Genomic DNA, 17,131 nt, shown 5'->3' with positions numbered 1-17,131 from the left:
AAAAGATTTCAGTTTATTTTTGAATTTTCCAAGTTGTTCTGAAAGTTCAATTTTTAAATGTTTATTTTGATAGTTTGTGGTAAGTTTAGATTCATCTTAATTAGGTTTCTTGTATTTTGTACTTTAAAAGTTTAAAACAATCTGTTTATGTTCCACTCATATTAGGTGTTTTGCAGATTGAGGCATTTTTAGAAATGCACAATTATACTAGGTTTCTTTGTTTCTATTTTTATAACAAAGGAAAGGCGATTGCCTTTAAAGACTAATTCTGCCCGTGCTCATGGGCAACGTGCCTCTGTGATCTTATCAAAGAGAATAGGAGAGTCTTATACAGTACATGGTTGATGGTACTGATAAAAGTGCTGCAGTCAAAGACAGGATTTCAACCTGTACTATCTCCAACGTAGATCCAAAGTGTGACATCTCAGACCATAGAGCCATTGGCTCTCCTAAAAAATTCAACTCTTGTCATTCAGTAAAGAATGTTGAAATCTGGAGTTCTAGCTATGTTTGGTATTTTTATATTCAGATATGTTCAGCTTTATGTACGACAGATGTTTCTATTACACTAGGGAAGCAGTTATCTGAAGTTGATGGACCAAGTCTATCTCAGATTTAATTAAAATTACGCTGTTGCACACTGTGTGGGAGCATTCTCCAGACAGTTAAAAGACAAAACATGTGAAAATCAAGGTCTCCTGGAGATCTGGTCCTTTTGGATATCACTCATTACAACTGGAACATTACTTTGATTTTATATCTAATTTAAAAAAATATCTGCCAAAAGTGTGGGGGCTACAACTGTTAGGAGACTGTCCCATTGATTTTAATTATATAATTTAATAGTAATATAATTTATTATTATTATTTTGTAAATGGACCAAATTAGCACCATCTAAACAAAAATTGTCAGTTTGAAGTTTTACGTATAGCCTATTGGGTACATACTAGGGCGGTTTGATAATTCAGTGACTTTTTGAATGAAACAAATTTTGTTCGGAAAATAAACATTTTATTTTTCAATATAATCTCCTTTTAGCTCAATAAATTTAATCCAGCATTTTTCTAATTTTTTATTTCATCCAAATAGTAGGTTCTCTCAAGGCGCTCAATCTAGGCATTTGATTCAATAATGACTTCTTCATTTGACCCAAATCTCCTACCGGCCCAGCCATTTCTTTAGGTTTGTAAACATGAAATAGTTGCAGGGGGCTAGATCTGGAGAATATGCTGAATGGGTTAGCAGTTCGTTGCCCAATTTCTGGATTTTTGCCATCGTGACGACAAGTGTTGTACATGCATTGTTTTGATGGAACAGCACTTTCTTCCTTGCCAAATGCTGCCATTTTTGCTTCAAATCACGTTGAATCATTCCAAAAGCTCTGAATAATACTCGCTAGTGATTGTTTTAACCCTTCTCAAAAACATGACACTCTGTGCACCCCAAAAAACTGTGGCCATAACCTTGTTAGATGACAGACTCCCCTTGGCCTTCTTTGGTCCATGTTAAAATCAGCGTTTATATGAGTGTTTGCTTATTACAATTCCAAATTTAATCTTACTTATGTGAACATTATTTACATTCAGCTCATGGTAACTTATTACTGTATTTCCTATGTTATATTATCATACAAGAAAAATAATGTAGGTCTATTACAGTATAAACTTTTTGATCAAGCATTGTATATTTGGTGATTTAAATATGCTTGAAGAGTGCTGGATAGATGATCATAATGATTCTTATGGCACCAGATCTAAGATTTATTTTATATAGATTTCCAGTGATGAGGGGGAGCGGATTCTTGTCATCTTAAAGTTGTGTTCAAAAGATAATTAAAAGCATTTTTTTGTTTATTTTTAGCTTAGTGTGAATTTGTTTGATTGAGAAAGAAAAATCACCATGTCAGACCGGAAGGCGGAATTGGAGAAGAAGAAAGCGAAACTACAAGCGATTAGAGAGGAAAAAGAGCGCAGGCGGAGAGAAAAAGAAGCAAAAGATGTAAGTAAACAAATCTTCAACCACAACAAGAACACAATTTTGATAGAATTATTTACCACTTCATTGCATTTTTGGAATTTGTATTAGTGTTGGTAAAAATGAAAAAAAATCTATATAACATTTTGTTTGGTGTTCTTTAACTTAGTGGTTAATGATTACACAAGATAAGTCTAGGCTGATTGACTTGTCTATATGGTTAGAAAAGAATGATCATATTCCATTCTTCTAATTTTGAAGTTAATGTCATGGCTGAAGAAGATAAGTTTTAAAACTTGTAGGTTTACATCTGTTTAAATAAAATTTTTTCTCATATTGGCAGTGCATTGCAGGTTATTTTGGTTTTTGATGACTTCATATTATGAATGCTGGTTTTTTTTTTGAGGTGGAACTGCACTTCATGCACTATTTTTAAATTATCCTTTTTTAGTATATACTGTGTGACTTGACACTGGTGATATAGTCATGCACGTGGCGATTATGAAAAACTTTCTGCACCACTAATTTCTTTGCCAGTTCTTGTCCAAATCTAATGTTTCATATATCGTTATAGCCATGAAATTCTTAATTCTCAATGTATATATATGCGGGAAGTTACTATTGGGATTAGTGGGGCTCCCTGCGCGCTTCGACTGGAGTGGCTGATATAGAGCTGGTCTCCCTTTCTTCCAAGGAGACATGACTAAGATTAGCGGCCAAAATTCTTCCTTATGGACCTCAATAGGAGGAGGCAGCCCCTACTTCCAAATTTGCTCATCCAGTTTATGTTTAAGCTAGCAACTCTCTTTAACACTTAGGGAGCCCCAACAACTCGCAACAGTCATCTCCTGCAGTAGACTAGACCTCTTAACCCATTCATGACTGAATAAATTACTATAATTTTTGGACTACAGAACTGGATATTTTCCATGCTTTCGTGTAAGAACAGGTGCACTTTGCATAACACTTACTGTATAACATGCTATGAGTATTATAAATTAACCTTAGTTATTCCTTGTTAATGTATGAAAACAAAATGTTAGTTTTTTTAAATATACATATATTTACACTATTTACAAATTTTTATTATACTTCTTTAGAAGTTGGTTTGGGTGTGAAACACCGCAAAACATGTTTCCAGATGAAGTGGAACATGACACTTTTTACATTGGTACACTGTTTCACTTCTTTTCCCCTGTGAGGCACAAACTTTACATTTTCTTGAGGGCCTGGCTTTGGTGGTTGGAGGTATCTTTTCAATAAAATGCCCCCAAAACTTTCCTTGAAGGCGCAGTGGTGATTCTCCACAAGTGGGAGGCCTACGAAAGGGTTACCTGAGCCCAAAAGGTTTCGTCACAGAAGTGATTGAACACATCTGATTCAGTGCAGTTTTCTATTAACTGCCTCGAAATGATAGGATTTATTCCATGATTGCCGGTAAAACGTATTGTACTAACAGTATTTGGTCCAACACTCCACGCAAAATCATAAGACCTAGCCGGTGGGTTATCGTCACTTTCATTATCACTGCTGTCATCGTTTGTACCATCAGACATTTCATTATTTTCATGTATCATGTCATCTTATTCACTGTCACTTTCCTCATCACCACTTTCATCTAAAACATTAGCAACGTTATCAGCAAATTCATCAGAATTTACGAACACATCATTCCGGTCGCGAGACGCATCTTGACTGTTTACAAACGAAAGAAAGCTGTTTTGCCAAGATGATTTGAGGCAATATCAGATGATTTTCAGCAAAGAATAAGAAGAAAAACATAGACAAGACTATTGAGAACAAAATATGCAGCAAATATGAATGCCTCTGCGATCTATCGGCAATATATTCAACTACGTCGATGTCGTGTCTAGCGGACGGGCGTGGCCCCGTCTTTAGTCGTTGGGGCGGCGCAAAGTGAAGGGACGGAAACTGCCCGTCCAAAGTCTTGAATGGGTTAATGTACATTTGCACCCCAATATCTCGAGATTTGGGATTAGTGATGTGCCAATCCTAGACATTCCAGAGTTGCCCAGATTTAAGTGACACATCGGTTTTTGCTGTACCAAGTGTAGATTCACCTGGAAGGTATAAATTAGCCAGAAGTGAAACATCCTGGGGTTATTGACAAAGGAAGATACTGAACAACCATAAAGAGTTGATCCTGGAAAGAGCCACTTTGTGTGGTATATAAACACTGAAATTTGTCTGTTATAGGCTGAGGAAGCTGCCCTTCGCTCTGCTCATGTTGAGAAGGACCAAAGGAAGGAACTGGATGAGATGTTATCTTCTCTAGGAGTAGCTCCAGTGTCTGGTAAGTCCTTTACCTCTAGTTTCTGTAGTTATTGGAACATACTTGCTTTTGCTTATCACACCTTCCTTATCATCTAAGGAAAAATTTTTATTTTACTGCTTCATTATTTTTAATTCGAATTTAATTGTTTGTTGGTTTTAAATTGTTTGTCAATGCCATTAGACAGTTTTATATTTTATAAAAAATAAAATATAAAGAGAACAGTGTGAAATATACATTTCAAAACTGGCTTTCTTGTATATTGTTCTAAAATTTTATTAAACAAATCAAAGATATTTGAATTTGAGAAGGTTTAGTTTTACATTCTATATCAAAATGGCAATAACAAGCTGGAACTAACAGTAAAAAAAATCATGCAATCTGAGAGTTGTACAATACAATCTTGTTTATCTTCAAATTAATAGGAACCAGAAGTAGGATGAATAAGGGTAAATCGCGTACACAGTAAAAATGCCATAGATTTTAGATAATAAGGAATTTATTTGCTAACAAATATCATAGTAAAAGAGATCTAATTTATTTATTTATAATTTAACATAGATTAGTTATAAATTAGGAAAAACAAATAAAATGTAACGTTATTTACGGTTTAGTAAAAAACTTAGGGATTTCTTTTTATTTAATTTGGTACAATGCCTCTGGTAAGTACGGTCATTCAGATGTTTTAAGGCCATTATTTCTGCTGGTAAAGAAATTTTTGACTGTTGCTCAAAATAAACCATCAGTCTTTCGAGCAGTGCCATGACATCAGAATAGGTCATGATATCCTCCAGTTTTTCATTATCAGAATCATTTTTACCGTCCTCTGTTTACTATTGAAGAAAAACCTACTAATACAATTTATACGTCAGTCATCGGATGCTAATTGTGATCTTAAGCAATTCATTTACATCTTCCAAATTTACAGTTACCAACCTTTTTTAGGCGTATACAACACTATTACAGTAGTTTTTTATATTGTGTGCATTACTCTGAATGTTAACCTGTGTTCATGAAGAAACAAATTACGCTGAAAATTCAAGAAAAATTTGATTCCCTCCACTCTGTAAAAACCCATCCAGATCAACAAGGTTGTATTGTATTGTTAATTTTAACCAGAATACCTGAACCATAACAACTAAAAAAATTTCTGAATATGAAAATTTTAAAATTTTATTTAATATCAACTACTATTTTTATGCTTTGTCAGTTAAATGTGGTTTTATTTTCAGAGCCTAAATCAGTTGTCATTGAAGATCACAGTAAGTTGAGTGAGTGATTGTGGATTTGACGAGTTTTCAGTTTTTCTTTACATTGGAATTAACTTTAATTTGAGCCCTCCAAGTTAAATTAAGACTACATTTTTGCATGGAAGAAGAAATATCTTCCATACACGCCAACCAATTGTTGGCCTTATTGTTGGCTGTCTGATTTTTTCTAACTAACTTTCCATTATCCTCTTCACAAAGGTTGGTATAGCCCTTTAGTGTTTCTTTTTTTCATGGCGTGTATGGAATATTCATTCACATGGCTGGTCATTGTTTCTTTAAATTCTCCCCATTCTCTAACAGCGCCTGCCTGAATAATAGTTTTGGCCACCAAACTGTCTGAATTGCAGGAGATTAGATTATTTCTTAATCTCCATGATGAAATTTACATGGAAGTTTTCTTTCATATTTATTATCTAGAGTCGAATCTAAAGAACATTGTGCTTAAGAGAACAAGTATTTGTAAAAAAACAGAAAGAGATTGTCTTACAAACAATTTTCTGATTGATTTCTTAGTTTTTTTAGTAAATGCAGAAATATCAGAACAGGCAAGTTGTACATAAGGTAATTCTTTATCAGGTGGTTGCAGAATCAATTTAAATTTTTTAGTGGGTTTTGACACAATACATTTGTAAACACCATTATTTTTTTTATATGTGTATGCTTTATCCAATTCGGTCATTTCTTCTGTGGTCCGAGTTTTACATCATTGGTTTTTTTTTATTTAGTATTGGAAACAGAGGTTTTTGATGTGTTACTTTTCTATTTAAGCACAAAATGCATTCATAACAAAAATCAAATACCTGATATGAGATTGATATAAAAAAAAAAAAATTCTTTAAATACAATTTCAGTATTCTCACTCTTGCAAGTTGCAAAAAACACAATAAGAAGACTACTGGCTTTTAATATATTGGTTATTATTGCATAGATGATTTCTTAAAATTATGGAAATAGAATGTTTAACCCATTGAGGAAGCAATTAACCTAGGATAACCATAAAAATCTCTAGGATTGAATGTTTGAATTGATTTTGGCGAAAATGCATGTGTGTTCTAAAATATTAATAGAATGAGTTTGGATACAGATAAATTAGTCAATTTTCAGGACATTTTAGTCTATTTGGTTGCTCTACAATAATGTTTGTTTCTTTCTCAAATTAGTTTTTCATTTAATTTTTTTAGTATATACTTACAATTTTCTTTTAGTAAGAAAAACCAAAAATCAAAAGCAGCTGTCAATATTCTATTACTTTATGTTTATCTGTTTTAATATTTTTGTATTCAAAACAGAACAATGTTTTTTACATGGAAAACCAGTTTTTTTGAATTGCTTAATTATGAAGTAAAATAACAAAAATAATAAAAATTCACTTACATTTTTCATTTTTATAATTTTATGACAAGCTCCTGAATTAGTTGTCTGGGAGATGAGATAAAACTGTTATGTTCAATAATTGTTATTCTTAAAATGATAATTAAAATAAATTGTTTTAAATTGCATACAATGACCTTTTGTTTACTTTTTATAATTCACTTTTGTGTCAGTGAGTATTTTTGATATCTCAATATCACTGTCCAAGTCTACTTCTGAAGTACGCAAGTTTTCTTTTTTCATGAGGTAGTGGAGGAACTAAAAACTCATTCAACAACTATAAACAGTTAAATCACTAAACATTGAGAACACGATACATAGCACGTAAGCAGAACATTGAAGTGACGAAAATTGATCATATGGCAAAATGTAAACAATAACAAAACAGGCTATTAGTTGTGGTTCCAGTGTGCAAACATAACAAATCGAAATGGAATGATTGTCCATAAGGATGCAAGAATTCATTCAACTACAATCTAGCGGAAAATAAAATAAATATTTGATCGTTAGCATCTAGAAAGAGCACAACGAGTGCTGCTCGGGCAGGATTATTCTCATATTTACTCTTGAAGGAGTTTGTTATCAGTGGTCATAATTTTATTTTCTCCTCAATAATTTCAAGTGGTTTGCTTTCATTATACTCAACATATACAGTTGGGTCAATGATAAATCCAGGTTTAATTTTTTTATTGAATGCGAAAATTCTTGTTATTGATTAGTTTTTTTTTTGCAATTTCATATTATATCCTTCATCGCTTAAATTTTTAATTTTATTTTCTCACAATCAGGGATCTTATTTTGTGGTGGCGGGCATTTTTCAGCAGTTCTCCTTTTGGTCATTGATAAAGCACAAGTGATAAACTTTCGGTTAGTAACTCTTGTAGAGCATCACCAAAATTCCTGTCCTTGAATGCCTTGTACAGTTGCCACATCTTCCACAATTTTCATGTAGCCTTTATATTCATTTCCTCCAGCCAATGTACCCAAACTATGCAATAATGTGTTATATTTTGGTATTTCTGGGAAATAATCACACCTTTACCTTACGCTGGTTACATATTTGTAAATTCCTTGTTATAGAGTTTTCGCTTAATCTGTTTGGAATCAATGCATTGCTCAGGTATGAAGAACAGACTACCTGTGTCAAACTGGAAGATCAGTCCTCTTCTTCTTGTCATGAAGATGCTCAGGACATGAAGTCAGAACATGGACAGAATATTTCTTTGCCCACTGGGCACTTCATGAACCACAGAGAAGGAATAGAACGGTTTCCATTTTCCATTGTTGCCAAACTGCAGATATAAAGTAGTTGCAGTTAAATTTTCAAACTTTGGAGAGCTCTAGCTTCAAAATAATCCAAAATAATGTAATTTTGAAATGAACTAAAAATGAAATATTATGTCTCGAAAATTATTTGTGTGTGTTCAGATACATTCTATACAGACTAATTCTAATGCATGAAGTGTTTTTAGAAGTATTGCTGAATTCCTCTTTAACTGTTTTTCATTAATAAAAATGTATATGAAACCTTTAAATAAACCTTAAAATAGCTTTGTTGGTGATTATTAACAGGAAAGTGATAAAATAATATAAAATGGATTAGGTTATAAAATCCAACAAAACAGAAATTATATATTGGCCTTCCAAGATAAGAAATTAAACTGTCATTTGAGAACTTCAAAAAACTTTAAATTGTCTAGACCATGTATAATTTTGAACATCAAAGATAAAGTACATAGGATGTTAGATTTACACAGTAGTATTGTTGTAAATTCATCCTTGAATCAAAATTACTCACAGTTTAGTTAGAGTATAGGGCAAAGCAAGTAGGGCAAACATTTACATTAGCCACTTCACAATATATATATATATATATATATATATATATATATATATATATATATATATTTAAGAAGGAATTGCTTAAAAAGCAAAAAAAATGAAATTTTTTAGAGGCCAAACATTTATAAAAATCTTGTAAAGAGACCTGGTAGTTGCATGGGCAGCACTGAAGATGACAAACATAAACATCCATTAAGATAGTACTGATCAGTAAAATATAAAATTCTAAAAGACTTGCCACTAATGCTTGAGAACTAAAAGTATTACAAGTCACCTAATCATATTATTCTTCATAGCAGGGTAATGGCGGCTAACTACTACCTTAGAAATACACAAAGATTTAGAATTCACATTATGAAATAAAAGAAAACAACATAACGTCTTTTCTGTTAAGTAATATAGCATGCTAACAACATTAAATTTTACATCGAATTTGCAGAATAATATCACTCACTAACACCACAAAGGAGAGAGAATGACAAAGACTCTTTCTGTAAATGACTACGCAACCAAATCTAACTTATCAGGGAAAGCAATGTCGAGATGCCTAGATAAGTTGGGCAGTAGCAAACAGAACTGAAATAACAAAAGAAAGGCAATAAATAAAATTAACCATGGAGGTAGAAATTGTGATGGTGATACACAGAAAAAGTACAGAAAAACTCCTAAATTACTTTTAATTGCAGTTGGTAAATCTATCCAGCTCAAATTGTCACGTGAATGTTGGAAACTTTGATATCCCCTCCTTGTAACCTATGCTCCTTAGTTTGTTATCTTCCCCCACCCAGAAACACTGATTCCTCCCGGTTTCCTAGATCGATGTTACCTCAGAATTTTCTTAATGTCTCACTGCAAAGTACAGAAATTGAAAGATTCTCATATAATCGGAGACTCACCTGAAAAGTCACTCATGGCAAATAATGGAGCCGGCCGAAACTCAGTACAAAATCTGAATGACCCCTGTGTGACACTGAATCATCCTCAAGAACTGAATAATTCAAAAGACCTCCACATTCTTCCACCCAATCAAACCACATCTCACTCCCCCCTGCTCACAACAATAATTATATAATCACAGAAGCACAGGTTCATTTCCCAAACGATCATTCTCCACCAAAGCCAAAATGGGTATGACCAAGTACATCAACATATAAGCATTTTTTAGACCTATACCCAAGAAAGATGTCCAAACTCAAACAAACATTCAAATCCAGGACCTTTGTAAACTCGTGTCTCCCAGCAAACAATCTCACGTACAGGCATACAAGCAACTTAAAGTATCTCACCAAAACATCAATGGCCTTGTAAACAAAATTGACAGACTTACCCACTTTCTGTACAGCACAGACACCGACCTACTGGTTCTCACAGAACAACATGGCCTAAACCAAGGAAAATGTTAATTGCTTGTAGGATACCAGGATATGCTACTCTGGGAGGCTTCACCAGGGAAAAAAAACACAGAAAAGGCGGGGTGATAGCATACGTTCAAACAAGAGCTGGAAGATCAGTTCTCTCTGGTAAAAAACCTCTGACCAGATTACAGAACTTATTTGTGAAGTAAGCCACTACAAACTGATAACCAATAGAAGCTGTCTTCTAATCCTGGGTGTGTATAGACCACCAAGCAGCAAGCTTGATGATGCTATTGAAATATTGACAGCTGAACTAGACGAGGCACTAACATCGAACCAGGCAATCATCATCATGGGTGATATTAACGTTGACAGCCTCAGAGACGATGAGCAAAAAAAGAAACTAGAAGAGGCATTGCTCGCTTATGATATAGTAAGACTGAATCTACCAGCTACAAGAATGACACCGACCAGCCGGACTTCCATTGACAATCATCTGCACTAACCTAAGTGAAAATGAAGTTGACTTTAAAGTTTTTGACTACAGGTCTGTCAGATCATACAGCTCAAGTCTGTACTATTGACATGACAATAAATTGCAATGTAATTCCTCCATCTAAACAACGTCGTATCAACTCTAGAACTCTAGACAAATTAAAAATGCTACTAGCAGATCAAGACTGGACCAAAGTAATACAAAAAGCAAAATGTTGACGACTCTTATCACATTTTCCAGAATATCCTTCAGCAAAGCCATTAACACAGCTTGTCCATACTCAGTAGGTTAGACAGAGAAGACGTTCAACGAAGCCCTGGCTGGACGCCGAGAGTGAGGAGCTTAAGAAGGCTTACTTGGCTGCTCTAAGCAAACAAATACTCACAGGCCTTCCAGCTCACAAACAAGACACAGCAACTAAGAAAAAAGCCTATGATCTTAAGTTAAAGACACTCCGGAGACAACAAAACTCCGCTTTCATTGCAGACGCGGATAACAAATCAAGAAGCACTGTGGGCAATCATTAATCAGGAACGGAAGAGGAAAAATATTCACAACACTATAGAAACTCTTACAATCCACAATGAAAAAATAAACCGACCCACTTAAAATAGCTGACCATTTTAACAAGTATTTCACAACAGTAGCAGAAAAAAAACCCTCCAAGAGCATAGAGCTAACACTCCTTTACCAGTAGTTCCTGTAAACCAACCCGAGACAGTACTTGCAAAACTAAAACTCACCAAAACTGACCCCAAGAGAAGTCAGTGCCATCATAGACTCTTTCAAGCCTAAAACTTCAGCAGGTGAGGATGAAGTCTCAGCCAAACTCATCAAGTCTTGCAAAGCTGAACTTATTGAACCAATAGTAGACATTATAAAACAAATCCTTCGAAGAAGGAACATTCCCATCAGGTCTCAAAACATCAAAGGTGTATCCAAAATATAAAAATGGAGAAATTACAGACATCAGCAGCTACAGGCCCATCTCACTGGTACCCTACTCTCTCTAAAATCTTGGAAAAAGTCGTATTAACAAGACTACTTGATCATCTTAAAGGTAACAATCTCCTGACTCCAAGACAGCATGGATTTCTCCCAGGCAGATCAACCACCTCAGCCATTGTACAACTCGTGGAAACTGTGATAGACCACCTTGAAAACGGATCCATAGCCACCACTATATTATTGGACCTAAGCAAAGGCCTTTGACTGCTTTAGGGCACAGTCTGATATTGGAAAAACTACACACCCTTGGCGTAACAGGCAAAGAGGCAAAATGGTTTAACACTTACTTAACTAACCGTAAACAGATGGTTGAATTAACCTGCAAGAGTAAAAAACTCGATCATCAAAGTTAAATCTAAACCATTGGAAAATGAAAAGAGGTGTACCCCAGGGGTCGGTGCTTGGACCGATCCTCTTCATACTGTTAACAAATGACCTCCCTGACTTCCTGCACAACTTCTGCCAAACAGTCTCCTACGCAGATGACACGGCCCTCATTCTTGCCAACAGAAATAAAGACCAACTCGACATTCTCAGTTTCATTGCCTTTGAAATGACAAAGCAATACTGTGGCAGGAATGATTTGGCTTTGAATGAAAGGAAAACACAGCAATTAATTTTCACTGCATCCAGAAAACAACTATGACCCTCTTCCACAGCTATCCATTGCTGACTCAACCAAATATCTTGGCATAACCATCGACAGCACTCTCTCATGGACACCCCACGTAGACCATCTTATTAAAAAACTGAGCAGCAGTGTATACGTCATTAGAAGAATGAACCAAATAGGTGACTCTCAAACAGCAAAGATCGCATACTTTGCCTTGTTATGAGTCCGCACTTGAGGTATGGCTTGGTGGCCTGGGGTGGAACAACAGCCCAGAACTTACATAGAGTGCTGGTTGTACAAAAGAGAGCGATCAGAGCCCTCACAGGTCTGAACTGTCGTGAGAGTTGCAAAGAAGCTTTTAAGGAGCAAAAAATCCTGACTGTAGTGGCACTTGTATATTCTCGAGACCATCATGCACGCTGTCACATCTAACCAAACAAGACTGGCAAACCAACACCACTACAACACCAGAAACAGACACAACTTTCTTCTGGACTCTCATCACCTCAGCCTTTACGAAAAAAAAGCCCTCATACAAAGGCACTATGTTGTTCAACATGCTTCCTGACCATTTGAAGACCCTACCCGTAAGAAACCTGAAGACTGCTAACAAAAAATTGGCTGCTGCAACAATCAATCTATTCTGTGAAGGAGTTCCTTGACTGGAGGAATAACGCAACAACAGAACATCCATAACCAATGCTTTTATATTTGCTGATGTATGTAAATAATCTGACTCTATTACTTTTCTCCAAGAAAATGTTAATAAAGAAACCTGTTTGATTTGATTTGATGGGCTAATAAAGATACAACCTAAAATTAAAATACTTTAATAATTTTGTGCAATTATCTGGTTTGTGACTGCCTAAATATTCTTTCTGGAAATAAAAGTATTCTGTTTTAAGAAATTGTTAAAAGTGGTGTTAGATTCTTTTAAGTAACATGGCTAAAGTAAACATAATACAAAAGTAGTTGCTTAAGCCATATAAGAAATAAATAACAGCATTTAAAAGTTTTTCAGTATTCATTTGTCTTTTTTGTGTTATTCTGTTATTATATTATTATTATTTTATTAATTTTGAATTTTTATGTGCATTTCAAGAATACAATTTGGAACTAGTTTTCGTTCTTCCATTGAAAATTCAAAGTATATTTTTGAATTTTACAGTAGTACACACCCACACATTTCATGTACATCTTACACAAGCCAATACAGTAGCACACTGACAGATATGCTATAAATGCCTGTGCTAAGTCACGCAGAGCTATAATCCAGGAACTCTGCTTTATCACACTCCGTTATTCTAGATGTGCTGTCAAGTCTTCCGAGCGTCACGTCAACAGGAACTCCTGAACACAATAGCAACAATGCCACACCTGATACCAGTCTGACCAACACTGTTCCCATCTACACGGCCGGGTAAGTTACACTAGTTTTTCTTAAAGTTGGTTAGACTATTTCACCCACACATAGGTGTTTGGATTGGGTTGTCAATCTTTTCATACCTCTTTCTTTTCTACATTTTTACTTGTTTAATTTTTCATTCACTTTTTTAGAAAGATCAAGAAAAATAATGCAATTTGTTGTCCTGAAAGTGATGTTGTCAACAAGCACCATTCTGTTTGTTACTCTTCCTCCCTGCCTTTGTATATGTCGATGTTTGTTGCTGTATAACTAACTTTATGCACAGTGTTCTCATTTTAAGTAAGAAGTAATGGAATTAACTATATGCGATATTAATTTGTATAAGTTTGTAGTAACATAAGAAGTTTGAGAGGAGGGAACATAGAGACGTAAAAACCATAAATGGAGTATTTGTACCAACTGGGGACTTTGTTGACCACATGGACATTGTATTTGAAGTGTACAGTATTGCCAAATTGCGGAAACAAAGAGGTTGCACTTTCACTGAGTATATGTAACACATTGTACTATAATAACATACAATAACACTACATCTACACAGTTCTTGTCGTCAGTTCTTTAAACCTGCAAGGGAAGGTTTACACAAGAAAACGATTGTATAAAAGTTTAACAGTTGTAGAGGTAAGAAGTAGTAGAATTAAAGTTCAAATCAAAGCTCCTTCTTTCCCAAATTTTAGCAAAACTTAACTTAGTTTAGGTTAGAATTAATAGGGATGAAAGCCATGAATTGTTGTTAGTTGATAGGAAAATTTGCAGGGTTACTTTGAATACTATCTTCTAGGGTCCACTGATGAAAAAAAAACACATAACAGTATACATCTTTTACACATAATTAGAAATGATCGATTGCAGTGCAATATTTCTTAACCAGTAGAGAACATTCTAGTTGGCTTTTCAGTTTGGTTAGTAAAGCCAATATCAAAGTGAACAGATAATGAGAATGTTCTCTACTGGTTGAGAAGAATTGCAGTGCAATTGGAAGTTTCTAGTTATTTGTAAAATTTTGTATTCTTTCAATCAGAAGACCCTAGAAGATAAGCCTAAGGTAAGCCTGCTGGTTAACCAACAATATTCTACTTAAGCTTATTGACCTACATGTTTGGGTGTTCCAACCAAGTCAGTTTTAGCTCTGAGACAAATTGTTTAGTTCAATCAAAGCGATATGCTATATGAATATGATGACCTTTGTGAAATACACAATAACCGTATAACAAAACTGTGGGTGATCCAGTCGCAAGAAACCCCAGCTGAGTGTGGTGAGCGTGCAGTCGACCAGTATCCCACCCCGGGAGATGGTGACCTACACGAAGCAGACGCAGACAACGGCAGCAACCAACGAGCGAGACGGTAGGTGTCCTGTCACTAGTGGTGTCTGAGAACCCTAACCTGTCTTAGTTGGTGAAATGAAATGAAATAATTATTCACTTGCATTTCATATAAAAATGCTCTCGTTTTGGGGCTCCAATGTTCAATATTTTATCTTACCATATCTGCTTACGTTAATTTTGTTTGAAGAGATCGAAACCCTATGAATTTTTGTGGTTACAGATCAATCATTAAAACAATTTTACACTTATGTTCATTTAGATGGTTAAATATATATGACTGTGTATCAGGTTACGGTTCTTGGTTAAATTAAGTTATATTTTTACGATAATACTTTCATCGATTAAACTAAGTCATCTAAGTTAGACCCAAAAATGTGCAAAGGATAAAATAAGTTGTGTTGTATGGGTGTTTATTATAAACTGATGACATGGATTGGACGAAACTGAACATTATTAATCCTCTGCGTTTGAAAGGACCAGTGTTTGGATGATACAGTCATTTTAGGCTCTGCTCAAATTAATTGCAATGCTTTTCTGTCTAGAATTTGAAGGCACCACTTCATTTTGTCCTCTCGCTTTCTACCCGGCAAGTTCTACAAACCAATGTTGTTTGTTTTTGCTTAGCCGTTTAAGTGCCACAATGACACTGGTTTTGGTGTACAAAAGTGCATCAAATGCCAAAATAACAAATTTTGAAGAATTTAATTATGAATTAATTCAATTATAGTACTAAGTTATTTCAGATATCTAAATAGATTGAGATATTCAATAGGTTTTGAAACTATTGGCTTAAACACATGACTTAGATATGGTGGAAGGGTTAATTCAATGTGCATGTTGAGTTCAGAATTTGTTCAGTATTTTTTAAATAAATAACTTAAAATGATTGTCCTCATAACTGTGTTTCAAGCATTAAGTCCGAAAAATAAATTTTCAAATTTTTAGAACACTAACAGCCCTATAGCTAATCATTTTTAAATACCACGTTATCTTATGTGCTCTACTCATCTAATGAAGAGTCTTAGAGATAAGTAACTTTTGTATTAAAAAATTTATTTCTGCCTCCTACCATTGTAAATTGACAGCCAAAATTGTTATGTTTAACCAGTATTTTGGAGATATTTTACATTGAAATCTCCCAAATTATGTTCTGAATAAGTTCTGTTTACATTCTTTGTTTAAAGTTTATTATCATCAATTCAGATTATTAGAAATAATAACAGGATTTCAGACACTTTGGACTTTATTTTGTTGGTTTGACAAGACAGTTGTCCAGACCCTTTGGGACTAGCAGAAGAAGACTAGAGGAAGACTAGTTTCCTCCATTATTTTTACTTATAAATAAAATTAACAGATACAAAATAAATAAAACTATTATGTGAGTCGTAACAAAATGGGTGGTGCGGTTCACTTAAGCTGTGAGTCTCAAACTGCACAATTGGGTCACTTCAACCGTAAAGGGTTAAAATAGTTTAACAATCCATCCATGTCATTAAAAGTAATACAAGCCTTTCAACATGGCTGATTACTCATTCATTTTATTTTTCTAAATCTTTTAATTTTTTATTTGTTGAAGTGAAGTTGGTTGTAACTAGAAGTAGTCTTCAAAATAATAACGTAATTTTGTGTTCTATCAGCACTTGAGTGGGTTTTGATTTCACAAAATGAATACAATAAATGAAAGGTTATAGTATGGCGCATTATGAAATCGTCCTATATAAGTGTTTGCACTGCTAGCCACTGTAGTTTGATTCTTAGCAGTGTAACTCAATATCAGCTCCTCAACTCAGCGGCTTAATGTAATAAGGGGTCTAACAATGAGTTATGTAAGCAATTGTTACAATCGTTTACTGAGTACTATAGAAATTTAAAATTTGCATCTCTTCGGTTTTAAGATGTCTCTGTACTTTGTTTAATTTCCTTTATCATTTGACTCAATGCTATGAAATAGTGAAGGATAGTTGAAAGAAAACTAATTGTAATGATGATACTATAAGGTTGTGCTAAATTAAGATTTGAATGATAGAAATTATATATGATCATAAACTCTTTACTTTATATTGTCTTTACTTAACTTTTATTGTCTTAAATCAGATTTTCAAACATGTTGTTTGATAACTCTGTTGGAGTTTTGACAGGTAATTAATGAAAAT

At 34.3% G+C, this 17,131-nt stretch overlaps 1 pseudogene; it reads left to right on the top strand.

The window, feature by feature from the left end:
• The first annotated feature begins 1,872 nt into the window (after window positions 1-1,872).
• LOC124370470 overlaps window positions 1,873-17,131 on the top strand; it is a 68,663-nt pseudogene continuing 53,404 nt past the window's right edge.

The sequence above is a fragment of the Homalodisca vitripennis genome, unplaced genomic scaffold (assembly GCF_021130785.1).
Source record: "Homalodisca vitripennis isolate AUS2020 unplaced genomic scaffold, UT_GWSS_2.1 ScUCBcl_211;HRSCAF=1642, whole genome shotgun sequence".
In the NCBI taxonomy this organism is placed as follows: domain Eukaryota; kingdom Metazoa; phylum Arthropoda; class Insecta; order Hemiptera; family Cicadellidae; genus Homalodisca; species Homalodisca vitripennis.
The sequence above is the reverse complement of the archived record's forward strand: the minus strand, read 5'-3'. Positions and strand labels throughout refer to the sequence as shown.